Below are 17,475 nucleotides of genomic sequence, written 5' to 3'. Positions count from 1 at the left end.
CTGACTCCCAGGTCCATGCTCTATCCACTTAGACCACACTGCTTCTCCAGTCAACACCCATTCATGAAGTTTCCCCTCCAAGCTAAGTGTGCCTTGATAATCTTGTTTATTTAATTACCCAGCTAATTCAAGCCAAAAAAAAACCATAAACAAAAAACCAGTTTGGTTTCATTGGCTATTTTGGTTAAAAGTATTTAAAATCTGATTTACCTTGATAATTGGCTCAATTCTCCATTTTCCTATGCTAGATTGGATTTGGATTTAGAGCCCACATTTGAGCACGAGAAGTATCATTCAACTTCATGGCTGTGAGAATAACTTGTCTGCTGAAATTGAGAAAGGTTGAGATTAATCAATCAATCAATGGCTTTTATTGAGTGCTGTGCTAAATGCTTGGCAAAGTGCAATACAATGCAGTTGATCGGCACGTTCCCTGCCCGATCAATCAATAATGGTATTTACTGAGCACTTACTCTCTGCAGAGTACTGTTCTAAGTGCTTGGGAGAGTACAAAACACAGAATTAGCAGACACATTCCCTTTCCATAATGAGCTTACAAGTCTTTATTTCTTGAGTCACAGTGTTACCTTGTTGGGTCAGACTGCATTTAGGGCCTCCAAAGTTCCAAATTATCTGCCTGTGAAAAACAGAACCACCCCCAAAGAGTTGTAAGAGCTCAGCAGAACAGATTCTGTGGTCTCAATTTCCCCTGAAAGTACTTAACCACTAGTGATTTTGTAAATGTATCAATCATACCATTTCTACCCTGGTTCTCTGTTCCTGTCACTCTAATGTGAGAAAAGATAAAACTATGAACATAAAGAAGAAGTTCCAAGGTCTTTACCTTCTATTTCTCCTTTTTTCAGAGCCAAGAGTCTGTCAAAGTGGTACTGAGGAGTTTCTGGGGATTCTGTTCAGAGGTTTATTGCTCGGGAAGGGTGAAATTGTGTGAATTTTAGTTTCTTACTTCCAGCTGCAGTTACTGTGGGCCAATGTCTTTGTGGTACCCATAGGGCTGGAAAACTTCCCACATTCTCTGAGTTGTGAGTGTAAAAGGTGAATTTACTTACAGTATCCTAACAGTAAGCATAACAATTTGGCATAATCCCAGGGACCGGCCAGTTAAATTCTATCCAGCTTGGAGGGAAACAGAATTTGGTTCGTGATGCCTGAGACAGTTTTAGAAGTTGAAATAGAAGCTCTAATAATAAGAGTGGTGTTTGCTAATCAGTCAACCAGTCGTATTCATTGAGCACTTACTGCAACCAGAATACTGTACTAAGCACTTGGGAGAGTACAGCACAATATACTAGACATATTCCCTGCCCCTAATGAGTTTACTGTCTAGAGAGGGAGATAGACATTAACATTAATAAATAAATTATGAATTATGTACATATGTGCTGTGGGGCTTGTGAGGAAGGTGAATAAGGGGGCAAGTCAGGGCAATGCAGAAGGGAGAGGGAGAAAAAGAAATGAGGATTTAGTCAGGGAAGGCCACTTGTAGGAGCTGTGCCTTGAATAAGGCTTGAAGTCAGGGAGGGTAAATGTCCGTCGGATTTGAGGAGGGAGGGCATTCCAGGCCAGAGGCAGGATGTGGGAGAGAGGTCAACGATGAGATGGATGAGATCAAGGGACAGTGAGTAGGTTGGCTTTAGAGGACTGAAGTGTGCGGGCTGGGTTAAAGTAGGAGAGTAGTGCAGTGAGGTAGGAGAGGCCAAGGTGATTGAGTGCTTTAAAGCCGTTGGTAAGGAATGTCTGTTTGATGCGGAGGTGAGTGGACAACCACACCGGAGGTTCTTGAGAAGTGGGAAAACATAAACTGAACATTTTTGTAGAAAAAAGATCGAGTTAGCAGAGTGAAGTATGGACTAGAGTGGAGAGAAGCAGAAAGCAGGGAGATCAGCAAGGAGCTGATATAGTCATCAAGGCGAGATAGGATAAGTGCCTGAAAAACATTTACTATGTGCCAAACACTATTCTAAGCACGGGAGTAGATTCAAGGTAATCAGGTCTGACACCTTGATGGGGCTCATGGTCTAGCAGGGAAGGAGAGCAGGCATTGAAGCCAGGGGATCAGGTTGAGCTTCTGCCAACAAAGAGGATGAACCTTGTGTAAATTATTGCTCCACTGAGGAAAAAAGTTGTTCCTCCATAGACCAGTGTCACTGAAGTGGATTGGAACATGGTAACAGAGTAATGGCCTTTTCCAGCTTTAGCCCATGAGCACCAAAGCTGAAATGAGATGTTTAATTTCAAGGTGAGAGAGGACGATTCAGTGGCACCCATCTTTTACAACAAAAACCCATTACATTCTGGGTAATGGCTGACAAGTGGCCTCTGCACACAGAACCATTAACCAACTCTCCACATCTACTGTGGGGAAGAAAATCTGAGACTGGCACATCCAAGGAGAAGGTTTCAAATCGCTATTATCAGACTTACCACTTTCAACTCCAGGGGTGTTCAAGATAGGTCGAATGATCAATCATTTGTATTGATTGAGTGCTTACTTAGAGCAGAGCGCTGTGCTAAACATCTGAGTACAATATAACAGAGTTGATAGATACGTTCCTTGCCCACAAGGAGAAAACAGTCTAGAGGGGGACATGGGTGTTAATATAAATAAATTACCGCTATGGAAGGAAGTGCAGTGGAGCTGAGGGAGGGGTGACTAAAGAGTACAAACAGTCCCCTGCGATCTTACCACAGGCATGGATAGGTAGGCAGGTAGATGAACTGTTGAGTTCCTCTCAGTGCTAGCTTTGGGGAACACATCAGAATGTTGCAGTGATTAGCTCAGCCCCATCACGGACTTTAAAACAAAAGATTAATCAATCGAGAGTATTTGTTGAGTACCTCCTGTACTTTATTAAATACTTGGGGGAGTACAGTAGAAACAGAATGCACGATCCTTATACTCAAGGAGCTCACAGTGTAGCTGGGCAGACAGACAGCAAAATAAATTACATAGAGGAGGATGTGATAGAGTAAATAGATATTATATTATGTAAGTGCTCTGAGGGTATATGCATTGTTCTGTGATCTTAAGGGGGCATGAAACCGTTGAAGTGGCACCTGAAGAAATAGGAAGTGGGAAAATTAGACTTTAATCAAGGAAGACCTCCTGAAGGAGATGTGATTTCAGAGGGTTTGGAAGATGGAGGAGCTGTGACGGAGAAAGCGGCACGGCCTAGTGGAAAGAGCGCAGGCCTGGGAGTCAGAGGATCTGATTTCTAATCCTGTCTGCTGTGTGGCTTTGGGCAAATCACTTAACTTTTCTGTGCCTCAGTTATCTCTTCTATAAAATGGGGTTTAGGACTGTGAGCCCCTTGTAGGACCCAGACTGTGTTCAACTCGATTAGCTTGTATCTATCCTAATGGTTAGCACAGCGCCCGGCACATAGTAAGCACCTCACAAATACTGTTAAAAAATCAAACCAAAACAAAAAACTCCTGGAGGTGAAAGGGGAAGGAGTTCCAAGCAGGAGGGAGAGCATGAGCCAAAAAACCAATGGTCATAACAAATGAGGAAGGTGCACAGAGACCTATTTGTGTTTAGATGGCCAGGTAAGAAAGTAATCGGGTGCCCTGCTTTGGGAAGGCTCATCAGCGCATTTTGGTCCTTGGCCTTCCACCCGAACTCTGGCCAGCAGGACTCCGAAGGTCCCACTTTCAGCCGGGGTGGTGGCTGTGGCAGAGTCTATCAACGGTACAGAGAGGCCGTGCAGCAGTGACTCTTCCCCACCTTCCCTCCACCCACCCCCCGCCAACTTCCAAGTTGGCTACTCTCGCTGCCGTACAACTTCTGATGCCATTTTTCCTGGGGCTGCCAGAAAGTGGCCTCTGTAAGCTCGCTGTGGGCAGGGAGTGTGTCTGTTTGTTGTTGCATCGTACTATTCCAAGCACTCAGTACAATGCTTTACACACAGTAGGCGCTCAATAAATAAGCCTGAACGATTGAATGAATGGTTATGGTGGAAATGATATCAGGAGTCAAATGTCAGGGAGAGCAGCGTACATGACAGCAGGAGGGAGAGGCAGAGCATGGATTACTACTAGCGGCTGACTGGTTCAGCTGCCCTCGCCACACCCCCCACCCCGGTTAATAACTACTGGGAGGTGGGGGAGTAGAGAGGAGGTGAGTCAGTCAGTCAGTCGTATTTATTGAGCAGTTACTGTGTTCAGAGCGCTGTACTAAGCGCCTGGGAGACTACACTATAACAATATAACAGACACATTCCCTACCCACAATGAGCTCACAGTCTGAAGGGGGAGACTGACACTAATATAAATAAATAAATTACAGTACATAAGTGCTAGTGGGATTGCGGGGGCGGGAGGGTATATAAAAAGGGAGCATGTCAGGGTGATGCAGAAAGGAGTGGAAGAAAAGAGGACTTAAGGAAGGCCTCTTGGAGGAGATGTGCCTTCAATAAGGCTTTGAAGGAGGGGGAGAGTAATTGTCTGTCAAATATGAGGAGGGAGACCGTTCCAGGCCAGAGGCAGGATGGGGGCAAGAGGTCTGACGTGACAGACGGCACGGTCAGCGACAAGATAGATGATACTGAGATACAGTGAGTAGGTTGGCATTGGGAAGCAGCGTGGCTCAGTGGAGAGAGCCTGGGCTTCGGAGTCAGAGGTCATGGGTTCGACTCCCGGCTCTGCCGCTGGTCAGCTGTGTGACTGTGGGCAAGTCACTTCACTTCTCTGTGCCTCAGTTACCTCATCTGTAAAATGGGGATTAACTGTGAGCCTCACATGGGACAACCTGATTACCCTGTATCTCCCCCAGCGCTTAGTACAGTGCTCTGCACATAGTAAGCGCTTAACAAATACCAACATGATTAGAGAAGTGAAGTGTGCGGGCTGGGTTGTAGTAGGAGAGTAATGAAGTGGGGTAGGAGGGGACAAGGTGATCCACTGCTTTAAAGCCAATGGTGAGGAGTTACTGTTTGATGCCCTAGGCAAGGATGACAAGCAAATTCGTGAAACGTTCCATATTTTTCCCATTTACTTGTTTTGATGTGTATATATCTATAATTCTATTTACTTATATTGATGCCTGTTTACTTGTTTTGATGTCTGTCTCATCCCTTCTAGACTGTAAGCCCACTGTGGGCAGGGATTGTCTCTATTGCTTAATTGTACTTTCCAAGTGCTTAGTACAGTGCTCTGCACATAGTAAGAGAGGGAGAAGGGAGGGAGGGCGAGAGAGGGAGAGAGAGTGTCTTTTCCACTGCCCTCCTTTCCCATCCTTTGGCTTCCGTGAAGCAGTCGGGCTCAGCAGGAGCCCTGAAGAAAGGCCTGTTGTTAAACAAGGCCAGTGAAGACCTTGGCAGCACCATTGAACTATGGTTCTATGGCACAGCATTGGCACAATGCTGTGGTCACACTCTCCCAAACGCTCAGTAAAGTGCTCTGCCCAAGGCTGGGGGGACCAATAAATGCTATCAACTGATTAAATGTTTTGCCTATCAAATTCTCACGTGCACTTGGCAATATGTTGCCCCCAACCCATCTGCTCGCCTTTCTTACCCAGGTCTAGCGTGAACACGGCAGGCAGAGATCAGAGAGTGTGAGCGGCACCGCAGAAATCTCCAGCCCTAGAATCCATTCTCTCACACAGGCTCTCTGTCCCGATCAGTCTTTCCTGCTGTCCCAAAGCTGCCTATCCCCCTTGACAGGAGCCTCTGGCATTTCCACCACCCACCCAAATGTCTGTCAGTCTTTCTGACTTTCCCGGTGGTTGGCCACCCTGCCTGGGCCCACTCTCTGCTCAGGAAACATGGCTACCGTTCCTAGGGAGAACCCAGTCTCGCAGTGAGAGAAATCAAAGGTCTGGGTGAAGGCATAACTGGGTTGGGGAATAGCTAGTTCCAGCAGGGCCGTTTTGCTTCCCACCTAGCTCTGAGGAAGTGACTCCTCCCTGGAGAGGGGATACAGTCCCTCGGGGCTCCTTAAAGGCATTCTCTTCTTCCATACTGAGGGGGGTGGGCAAAGGAGGTGTGAAAACAAAACCAGGTGCTTCCTCTGGGGCCCTATAAGAACTCTCTCTAAGTGTTGCAGCTTAAAATCTTGAAGGAATGTGTTCCATTCCACCTGACTTTGGGGAGAACAGAAGTGGTCCTCATAATGAACAGATTTTAGAGTTGTATGATTTCTGGGAGAATCCTTAGCAGCGAGGGTTTTCAAAACTCAGGCTGTCAAGCCCGGGGCCTTCTCTCGTCTCTTTGCACCAGGGAGGTTAGGTTAATAATATTATAATATTATTAACCCACTTTCACCAAACCAGAGGCACTGACTAGGAATCCCATTCTCCCTCTCCCCATTCTCCAATAAAGTGGAAAGTATTACTCTCCCATCTGTCTGGGGATTGTCTTCCAGAATTCCTAAAGGGAGATCACCAGGGACTGCAGGGAATCTCTTTCTCAATTGGATTCTAGAGTTGTCCTGGGGTCCAGGCTGAATCGCTCACCATCATCCTCATCATCACCACCCCCACCACCAGAGACATCATCACCAATACTGTTATCACCACCAGCATCATCACCTATGTCATCATCATAGAATCCAAGAAAGAATTCATGTACAATCACCCAGAAGTCAGTTAAAAATCCACAATAATACAGTTGAATTAGGTTTAGGTCTCTTACTAGAAATAACTCAGCTCAGTTCCAGGCCAGTGGAGTGACTCAGGGGTTAGTCACACTTGCTAATGAGAACTCATTCTGGTTACTGTAGGACCCAGGATTCTCCCAGAGGCCTATGTGGCTCCGGGTGACTGTATGCTTCATCCTGCTTCCTTGCTGTTTCTGCCATCTCATGCCAGGAATTTAGCTCTGGGGAAGACAAAGGTTTACCAGGATAAAGAATAAGCAATAATTAAGGAACTTAGTGGCAATTTAATGAGTATTTTTTATCCTAAATCCTGCCCTGTCTATAGCTCTCCCCACCTTCAAAGCCCTCCTGAAATTCCATCTCCCCAAGGTGGCTTTTCCTCATGAATTTCCTAGTCTCCAGGTCACATCCTCTCTAGACCGTAACCACCTTGTGAGCGGGAAATGTGTCTACTGACCCTTCTGTACTGTACTCTTCCAAGTGCTTAGTACAGTGCTCTGCAGAAAGTGCTCAATTTATAGCACTGATTGATTGAGCTTCTCAGCTCGTACCTCAGCACCTTCTGCACTCACAGCCATCCATGGCATTTTTGTACATTTTGGTTGTTATGCCTACTCTTTAATCAATCAATAGTATTTACTGAGTGCTTACTATGTGCATAGCACTGTACTATGCGCTCAGGAGAGCACAATACAATAGAATTAACCGACACATTCCCTACCTATAAGTCCTTTTTATTCACTTACCTTTCTGTTCTCTTTTCTTCCTATTTATAAATTATTTGGGGTCTATCTCCCCTGTTAGATCGTAAGCTCCATAAAGACAGGGATTGCCTCTTGGCTGTGTCCCCCTAACGTACTTAACCAACCCCACAGCACTTAGGAACACAGCCTTCTACTTTGCCATGTCCCCTTTCTAGAATTTATTTTCATGTCCGTCTCTCGCTGTAGACTGTAAAATCCATGTAGATAGGGCTCATGTCTACTTATTCTATTGAATTGTGCTTTTCCAAGTGCTTTGTACAGTCCTCTGCACACAGTAAGCTCTCACTAAATACCACTGACTGATAGGTGCAACCCCTGATAAATTCACAGGAGGCAAGTATTACATTTGGCTCTAGTTTCTTCCAGATGCCAGTTAAGCATTTGGACTGATTCCCACATCCCATCCAGGAAGGCTTCCTCCATAAAACTGCTCATCTCCCCACCCGATTTCCCCTTCTACTGCTACTTCCCGGCCACCTAAACATTTTTTAAAAATTGTATTAGTTAATTGCTTACTATGAGCCAGCCACTGTACTAAGCGCTAGTGTAGATACAAACTAATAAGGTAAGATGCCATTCACATCCCACAAGGGGCTCAGTCTTACAGATGAAGTAAAGGAGGCACAGACAAGTAAAGTGACTTGTCCAAGGTCACACAGCAGACAAATGGCAGATCTGGGATTAGAACCCAGGTTCTTCTGATTCCCAAGGCAAAACTCTATCCACTTGGGTGGAGTGGGTAGATTTGGGGACTTTGGGTGATCACCTGCCACTCTTAGGGATATGATCTTTAAACTCTGTTGCTTCCCCTTATCTGTAATTGACTTTAATGGCTATCTCCCCTGTTAGGTTGTAGGTTTCTTGAAGATGGGGATCATGTCTGCTAATTCTACTGTACCTTTCCAAGTGCTCAGTACAGTGCTTTGCACAGAGTAACAACTCAGTAAATACTACTGGTTGATTAATTATATGACTGGTGTATATCACTGGGACTCAAACCAAATGAAAATATTCCTGGATAGAAATACTGGCATGATGAAAACACTGCATCCATTTACTAGGCTAAAATGTATAATGATGGTATCTAATAAGTGCTTATAGAAGCCAAACACTGTGCTAAATGCTGGGATTGATTCCAGTCAATCATATCAGGCTGGCTCTGACCTACATAGAACTCACAATCTAGGAAGGAGGGAAAGCAGGTATTTTATCTCCACTTTTCATACGACAAGGAGCATGGCGTAGTGGATAGAGCTCGGACCTGGGAAGCAGAACGTCACAGTTTCTAATCCTGACTCCACCACTTGTCTGCTTCAGTGACCTTGGGCAAGTCACTTCACTTTTCTGTGCCTCAGTTATCCCTTCTGTAAAATGAGGATTGAGACTGTGAGCCCACATGGGGCAGGGACTGGGTCCAATTCGAATTGCTTGACAAGAGTAAGTGCTTAACAAATACCATTATTATTATTATATGAGGAAACTGAGTCAGAAAGAAGTTAAGTGACTTGCCTGAAGCCACACCGCAGGTTAGTGGCAATGCTGGGATTAGAGCCTGGGTCTCCTGAGCTCTTTTCATTAGGCTACACTGCCTCTCCAATAAGCAACCAAAGCACATGGATAAAGAATCATAAAAAGAGTTGTAAAAGAATGAAAACACAGGGATTTGGAAGGGTCACAGCTGGGAAAAGTTGGGGTTAGGCAGGGATTTTGAAAGAAATCCTTCCAGAAGGCTCTCCTTCCAGCAGCGAATGCCCACCCCAGCGGAGGCTCCCTGGAGAAATCCCCTTTCATTCTGGACGTCAATCCAACCCCATCCATCACCCCAAAAGTCCCTCCCCTGGAGCGTGGTGGAGACTTTGCAATGTCTTTAAGGTGATTCCACCCTTATTAGGGACTCTGTTGAGTCATCTCAATCTCTTGTTGATCTCTCTTCTTGAAATTCTCTGTGAATTTCCAAGGTGGGGATGGTCAGGACTTGATAAACAAGTGGGTACAGACAGGATGGGATAACTAGCGATCACTCAGTGGTTCCATATTTACTCGTATAATTGTCTTGGCAATTTCCCCCTTCTCCACCCTGATTTTTCTGGAGGAAATAAGATCATTCTTCGTTCCCCCCGCAGTAATCATCAGTAGTGATAGCAGCACATGCTAGGGTAGGAAGATGAGAAGGGTCAGAGTGTTTACTCCAAAGAGGAGTTGCTTATTTAAAACATAATAATAATAATAATTTTGGTACTTGTTAAGCACCTACTATGTGCCAAGCACTTTTCTAAGCACTGGGGTAGATATGTTAATAATGATGGTGGTATTTGTTAAGCGTTTACTATGTGCCAAGCACTGTTCTACATGGGGGCTCACACTATTAATCCCCACTTTACGGGAGAGGTAACTGAGGCCCAGAGAAGTGAAGTGACTTACCCAAGGTCATACAGCAGACATGTAGCAGGGCCAGAATTAGAACCCAGGTCCTCTGACTCTCAAGCCCATGCTCTGACCACTAAACCATGTTGCTTCTCATGAACGCATTTTCTAGTGTAGGAAGAGGGAAGGGTTGGCAATGCTAAGGTGCACACCTGCAACAGGTGAATTTGTTCTTTAAAACAGGTGCACTCCAAGGTAGGAAGAGAGGAGGGGAAGGGGGTGTTGCAGTAATTTACTGAGTGCCTATTGTACTGGGATTTGGGAGACAGCAATATAAAAAAGAGTCACCCCCTTACTTTCCTCTTCGTTCTCTCCCTGTTTTCTTCTCCTCTTTTTTCTCCTGCTTCCCTTACCACTAGATTTTAATTCCTCACACAATAACCCCAATCCTGATTTGGGGGTACAAAAACTATGCAAAAAAGAGGGATAATTATGCAAGTAAATATGTTATTTATTGAGTGCGGAGCACGGTACCAAGCAGCTGAGAGAGTACAGTACAGTTACAAGAAATGAGCACTGCATCCCAAGGGGAGGACAAGCAGGGGTATCAATATACCAGCCAACACTGAGAAGTCAGAATAATGCATCAGGGGTGGAAAGAGGGCTTCACATTTTTTAAGGGTATTAGTTAAATGCTTACTATGTGCCAGGCACTGTACTAAGCGCTAGGGTAGACATAAGATAATTAAGTTGGACACATTCCATGTCCCACTTGGGGCTCGCAGTCCTAATCCCCATTTTACAGATGAGGTAACTGAGGCCCAGAGAAGTTATGTGATTTACCCGAGATCACACAGCAGACAAGTAGCAGAAGTGGGGTCAGAACATAGGTCTTTCTGACTCCCAGGCCCGTGTTCTATCCACTGCTTTTCACTTTAATTAGGAACATCTATTCCAGTGTACAGTCAAAGCTGTGAAGGGTCATATGCTGTGACACTTGCTCCTCAGACCACGACAACAGACACCAAGCCTCTCTCACAGGGAGTGAAGTGAGCCTGCTAAGGGGGCTTGGGAGCTGGGGAGTCCCAAGTTACATTGTGACTCCCTGGAAAGCAGCATGATCTAGTGGAAAGCACGGGTCTTGGAGTCAGAGGATTTGGGTTCTAATCCCAGCTCTGCCACTTGTCTTTTGTGTGACCTTGGGCAAGTCACTTAATTTCTCTGTGCCTCGGTTTCCTCATCTGTAAAATAGGAATTCAATACCCGTTCTCCCTCCTCCTTGGCCTGCAAACCCTATGTGGGACCTGATTATTTTGTATCTACCCCTGCGCTTAGTACAGTTCTTGGCACACGGTAAGTCCTGAACAAATATCACAATAAAATAGGAGAGGGAACAGTTCTGCCATTTGTCTATGTAACCTTGGGCAAGTCACTTTATTTCTCTGTGACTCAGTTACCTCATAAGTCAAATGGGGATTAAGACACCGAGCCCCATGTGGGACATGGACTGAGTCCACCCTTATTAGCTTTTCTGTATGCCTGTGCTTAGTACAGTGCCTGGCACCTATCAAGGACTTAAATACCATAAAAATAAATTCATAAAATGATAGAGCTAGGATTAGAATCCAGGTCCCTTAACTCTCAGGCCCCTGCTCTTTTTACCAGACCACGCTTCTTCCTCTGACCTCTTCCTTTTTCCTCCCTCCCCCAAAACAGGCTTTTGATGGAAGTCTTCTTTAATAACACTGGTATTCATTAAGTACTTACTCTACACTAAACAATAGAGGATAATCAGATCTGACATAGTCCCTTCCCCTCACGGGGCTCCCAACCTAGGAGGGAGAGCAGGCAGTTCACCCCCATTTTACAGATGAGAAAACAGGCACAAAAGTTGATCAAAGTTATATCTTCCTCTTGAAGGCTCAGAGCAAGGGGAGAAACTCTGGGTTGAGAACAAGCCGACGTGGTCAAGTGTACAGAGCACGGGACTGTGAGTCAAAAGATCTAGGTTTATGTCCCAGCTCTGCCACTGGCCTACTCTGTGACCTTGGGCCGCACTCTTATCTTCTGGGCTTCAGTTTTCTCTGTAAAATGGGAATAAGACCTATTGTGAGCCCCAAGCGGAACGGGGACTCTGTCTGAATTCATAACCGGGTACCTACCTCGGGAGTTAGCATGTAGTAAGGGCTTAACTAACGCCACAGCGAGACGTCAGGCCAGGGGCCGCTTCTCACTCTGAGTCAGGGAGTGAAAGAAGGAGAACACAGGAAGCCGACCTCCGTCACCGAGAACCACCGAGAGCCAGAAAGGGAACCTAAAAATACTTCTTCGGAGGGAGAAGCTCTTGAAAATGCTGGGGAAGAGCCGAAATGAGAGAAGAACAGAGAAAAACAAAAGAGGAAGGAGAAGTAGAAGAGGGGGAGAAAAATCCTAAATTTCTGGATTTTCCGGCCAGAGGAACGAGCGGCTGTGAGCAGTCACGGGGAGCCGGTAAGACATCCTGACCTCCAAGCTCATTTCCCTTGAAAAGGTTGGGGTGGGTTCACACTGAAGCCCAAGTGTAAGCTCTGAGTGGGCAGGGAACGGGCCACTTCTTCCTGTTGTAATCAATCAATCATCAATCAATTTTATAGACTGAGTGCCAGGTGCCCGGCACTGTACTAGGTTCTTGGGAGAATGCAATAGTTGGTAGATACAACCACTGCCTTCAAGGAGCTCATCATCAAGAAGCAGCTTGCCCTAGTGGATAGACTCCATGCCTGGGAGTCAAAAGGATCTGGGTTCTTAACCCTGGTTCCGCCACTTCTCTGCTGGGTGACCACGGACAAGTCGCTTCACTTCTCTTTGCCTCAGTTACCTCAGCTGTAAAATGGGGAATAAGACTGTCAGCACCAGGTTGGACATGGACCGTGTCCAACGTGATTAGCTTGAACCTCCCTCATCACTTAGTACAGTGGCTGGCACATAGTGAACATTTAACAAATACCATTTATATAAAAAGAAAATATCAAGCGGGGAGAGAGCATTTTGAGTTAGGAGGAAGTACAAAAGCAGTTAGGAAGGCCCTTAAGTATAACTTTGTACATATCCCATTATTTATAATAATGGTGGTATTTGTTAAGCACTAACTATATGCCAAGCACTGTTCTGAGCACTGGGGTGGATACAAGGTAATCAGGTTGCCCCACGCGGGGCTCACAGTCTTAATCCCCATTTTACAGATGAGGAAACTGAGGCACAGGGAAGTTAAGTGACTTGCCCAAAATCACACAGCTGACAAGTGGCGGAGCCGGGATTAGAACCCACAACCTCTGACTCCCAAGCTCGTGCTCTTTCCAAGTTGTGCTTTCCCAGGCATTTAGTACAGTATGTGACGTCCCTGCGGGCCCTCAATCAGTGCCCTTTTTAGAACTATTAGAACGCACGGTGGAAGAGTCTGCCTGAGCAAAACAGAGGCTCGTTTCCATGAAAATCTCCAACTCCTCAATTCCTTAACAGTGCATTCGGCCCTGGGGTGGACCAGCAGGGTGGAAGTCCCTGAGAAGAGCACCCAATTCTGGGAGTTGGAGGACTTGGGGTTCTAGGCCCAGCCCTGTCACCGGCTGGCTAGGAGACCCTGGGCAAGTCCCTTGACTTCCCTGCCACCCAGTTTCTTCGTCTGTAAAATGGGGATATTGATCTCTTCCTCTCTCTACTACACAGGGATATCGGACATCCCTGAGGACATTTGTGAGGTAACAATAATAATAATAATTGTAGTATTTGTTAAGTGCTTATTATGTGCCAAGCACTGTATTAAGCGCTAGGGTAGGTACAAGTTCATCAGGTCTCACGTGGGGCTCAGAGTCTAAGTAGGAGGAAGTACAGGTATTGAATCTCCATTTTGCAGATGAGGGAACTGAGCATCCAAGGTCACACAGCAGACAAGTGGTGGAGCCAGAATTAGAACCCAGGTCCTCTGCCTCCCAGGCCTGTGCTCTTTCCACTATACCATGCTGCTTCTCGAATGAGCTAAGTAATATGAAAAGCACTCTAGAAAGACAGAACTGAAGATTTCTGGGCTTAGCAAAGGACCCGAGGGATGGATGGGTGAGTCCCCCTCCCTTTGGGGAAAGTGTCTTTTCTCCTCAGTTTCATCTGGGTGCAGAAAAGCTGTGGGAGTTTGGTTCCAGATGAGAAAGAAGAGGCTTTTTGCTCCGCGCAGTATGTTCCCTGAGGTCTTGTCACAGGGTGCCCTCTGCTGTCCTCTCTGCCTCCCTCTGGGTGAGGATGGAGGCAGGGCGCGGTGCCAGCCTCCCGTCCCCGACGTGGGGCTGGGCCCAACCACCCAGCTTCCGTCATTCAGTCATATTTATTGAGCGCTTACCATGTGCAGATCACTGTATTTAGCGCTTGGGAGAGTACGATACAACAATAAACTGACACATTCCCTGCCCACATTCTATCCCATCCCTCCCGGGAAGGGTCCATTCTAACCCCAGTACTGGTCCCACCGGGCTAGCAGGGCAACCGTCTCCATGGAAACAGACCTGCACGACCCCATCTCAAAAGGGGCGGCCTGTCTATGGAGGGACACAGGAGATGCCGTTGGGAACCAGATTTGAAATGGAGTCTTCTCTGCTACCCATTGCTCTCTGAGGGAGCTTCTGGGATCTGGAACACTCAGAGCTTCCTTTGTTCTCCTGGCTGAAATTCTCAGCCTTAGCTTGGAATTGTTTGCACCCGGGGCTGCAGTAGATGAGCAGGAGCAATGGTGGACATTTAGGGCCTACTGTGTGCAAACCACTCTACCGGGTGCTGGGAAGAAAAGACCCGGAGGACAATTAGATATGGTCCTTGGCCCCCAGAGGACTCAAGATCTACCTGAATAACAGGAGGGGTGGGCAACTGAGACATAAAGACTGAGGAAACCATAAAGCACGAGAACAGCATAAAGGATGAGGGCAAGGACCTGGATTCTAATTCCAGCTCCACTGCTTGTCTGCTGGGTGACCTTGGGAAAGTCACTTCACTTCTCTCCAGTTGCCTCATCTGTAAAATAGAGGTTAAGACTGAGCCCTATGCGGGATTAGGACTGTGTCCAACCCGATTATCTTGTATCTACCCCAGCGCTTAATACAAAGCCTAGCACATAGGAAGCACTTAACAAATGGAACAATTATGAACAATTATAAATACAGTAAGAGCAGCAGGGTCCTGTGGCCAGAGGAATTTCAGGCTCCTTGTGGCTCAGAGTGAACTGCTTTAGAGCAGGGGTAAAACCTATTCAGAAGGAGAATGGGATGGGATAATACAGATTAGCAGTAGTGATTGTATTCACTGAGCACCTGCTCAGTTCAGTGTATTGTACTGAGCACCTGGGAAGTACTATAGAAGGGCCAGATTTATTTCCTGTCAACAGGGAGCCTGACACGCTCTTGATTAGCTCAGGGACACCCAGGCTGGGTTCCTGCTAAATTCACCTCAGGAGGACTGTGGGGCTTGAGTCCGCTGAGTGGCCCCAAATTTGCTCTTAGATATTTTTAATTCAAAGATGTAGTTATGGGAGTTGGTGATCTTGGAACACGCAGCCTGGTGTTCCAAAGGTGGTTCCTCCCTCTACAGTGACACTTGGTCAGGTAAGGGGCAGATTCTGGAGTGAATTTCTGGTGTGAGGGGGAGAATATGTATTTCCCAAAGCGTGGCAATCAGTCAACTATTGAGCACCTACCATCCATCTGTCGTTGAGTGCTTATCTTGTGCGGGGCACTGAACGGAGCGCTTCATAAAAACTACAACATAACAAAGTTGGCCATGTGCAAACAAACCACTACAGTAAGCGCTTGGGAGGAGACAAGCATATTCCGTAGTGGGCCTGCCATTCTAGATTATCAATTATGGTTCGTATCAGGGCTTCTGTCCAATTTCAGTCCTGGGAAGGCCCGGCGATGCTACACTATGGTGGAAATCCCCCAAGCACTGCTCCCAGCAAAATCCCCATCCATGACAGTTGCAGGCCTGGGAATCCCATGTGTAAAGATGCGCCGTCTGGTCATTTTTACGAACCTTCATGCTACGAAGCAGGACGGCGCCTGAATGGGCCGGACACTCAGCCTCAACCCATTCGGGCCTGTTGTCTTATGCTGTCGAATCGTTTCCGACACAGGCTTCAGCTGGATTGATACTCCTGTTCCTGGCATCTGTGCTGAAAACCAGGGGATCCCATCATGAATTGACTCGATGGTAAACCCCCCTCCCCGGGCGGTTGTCTCTTACTTCTGATGCTCGTTCCCAAACTTACTACAGTGTTCTGCCCTCGGTCTATGCTCAATAAACATCACTGGATGGTCAATCTGCGGACAATTTTCTCCTGCTTGTCTTGTCCAAATGTGGGGGGGCGGTGCGTGTGTGTGTTCGTTTCTCCTCATTTGGGAAGGGATTGAAAACTGTTTTAACACTGAGCTGCTACTAATATTTTTTTGGTTCCGCTTTGGCTTTCAGTTGCCAGCCACAAAAAGTAATTCTCATCCTTACTACACTGCAGTTACATCCTAAATGAACAACAAACCTAAGCTAGCCAAACGGGAATTGTTCAAACTGATTTCTGCTGGTGTGAACTCATTCTTGTTCCACAGTACTGAAAAACCCCAATTAGAAAAACCAACAGGCCCTCCTTATCTTGGGCCACAGAGAGTGCATGTATGAATATGGCCAAAACAGAACTCATCTTCCCACCCAAACCCTGTCTCGTCGCAGACTTTCCCATCACTGTAAACAACACATCTGCCCTCTGTTTTAAAAGCCCGTAACCTTGGCATTGCCCTTGGATCATCTCTCATTCAACCATCGCATTCAATTTCTCACCAAATCCTGTTTTACCTTCATAATATCCCTAGAACCCACCCTTTCCTCCATCCAAACAACCACCACACTGAATCAAACACTTATCACATCCCACCACGACTACTTCATCAGCCTCCTCACTGACCTCCCCGTCCCCTATTTCTCCCCTCTCTAGTCCATACCCGACTCTGCTGCCCAGATCATTTTTCTACAATACCACTTAGTCCACATCTCTGTACACCTCAGATACCTCCAATGGTTGCCCATCTTCCTCCAAATAACAATAATAATTATGGTATTTGTTAAAAGCCTACTATATGTCAAGGACAGTCCTGGGCTTAGTCTAATTAGGAGGTCGAATAGGTATTGAATCCCCATTTTACAGATGGGGAAACTGCAGCCCAGAGAAGTGAAATGACTTGCCCTAGGTCACATGGCAGTCAAGCGGCAGAGCTGGGATTAGAACACATATCTTCGGACTCCCAGGCCCGTACTCTTTCCATCAGGCCGTGCTGCTTCCCAAACAAGGAGCACGTCAAACAGAACTCCTTACCGTCAGCTTTTAAGACACTCGATCAGCTCTCCCTGGCCTCCCTTACCTCGCTGAACTCCTATAACCCAGCCTGCACCTCTAACACCAACCTACTCACTGTACCCAAATCTTCTCTGTCTCGTCGCCAATTTCTTGCCGATGTCCTCTCTCTGGCCTGGAGCTCCTTCCCCCCTTCATATCCAAAAGACCGCCACTCTCCCCATCTTCAAAGCCCCACTAAAATCATAATTCCTCCAAGAAGCCTCATTTCCCCACAGTATTTGCCCACCCTTCTGTGTCGCCTATGAGCTCAGGTCTGTACCTCTTCCACCACTTGATATTGCCCATAAAATGAGGCTTCAGGAGAACATT

At 46.4% G+C, this 17,475-nt stretch overlaps 1 long non-coding RNA gene across 1 annotated transcript; it reads right to left on the bottom strand.

Annotated features, from left to right (window-relative positions):
* Positions 1-552: 552 nt before the first annotated feature.
* LOC114806582 lies at positions 553-14,760 on the bottom strand. Its single transcript, XR_003754625.2, has 3 exons — positions 14,279-14,760; positions 6,657-6,842; positions 553-637 (listed from the first exon to the last, which is right to left on the bottom strand). It is a non-coding gene; the product is annotated as an uncharacterized LOC114806582 (long non-coding RNA).
* Positions 14,761-17,475: the final 2,715 nt, after the last annotated feature.

The sequence above is a fragment of the Ornithorhynchus anatinus genome, chromosome 1 (genome assembly GCF_004115215.2).
Source record: "Ornithorhynchus anatinus isolate Pmale09 chromosome 1, mOrnAna1.pri.v4, whole genome shotgun sequence".
Classification (NCBI taxonomy): domain Eukaryota; kingdom Metazoa; phylum Chordata; class Mammalia; order Monotremata; family Ornithorhynchidae; genus Ornithorhynchus; species Ornithorhynchus anatinus.
Note: the sequence above shows the minus strand (reverse complement) of the source record. Positions and strands in the feature narration are given on the sequence as shown.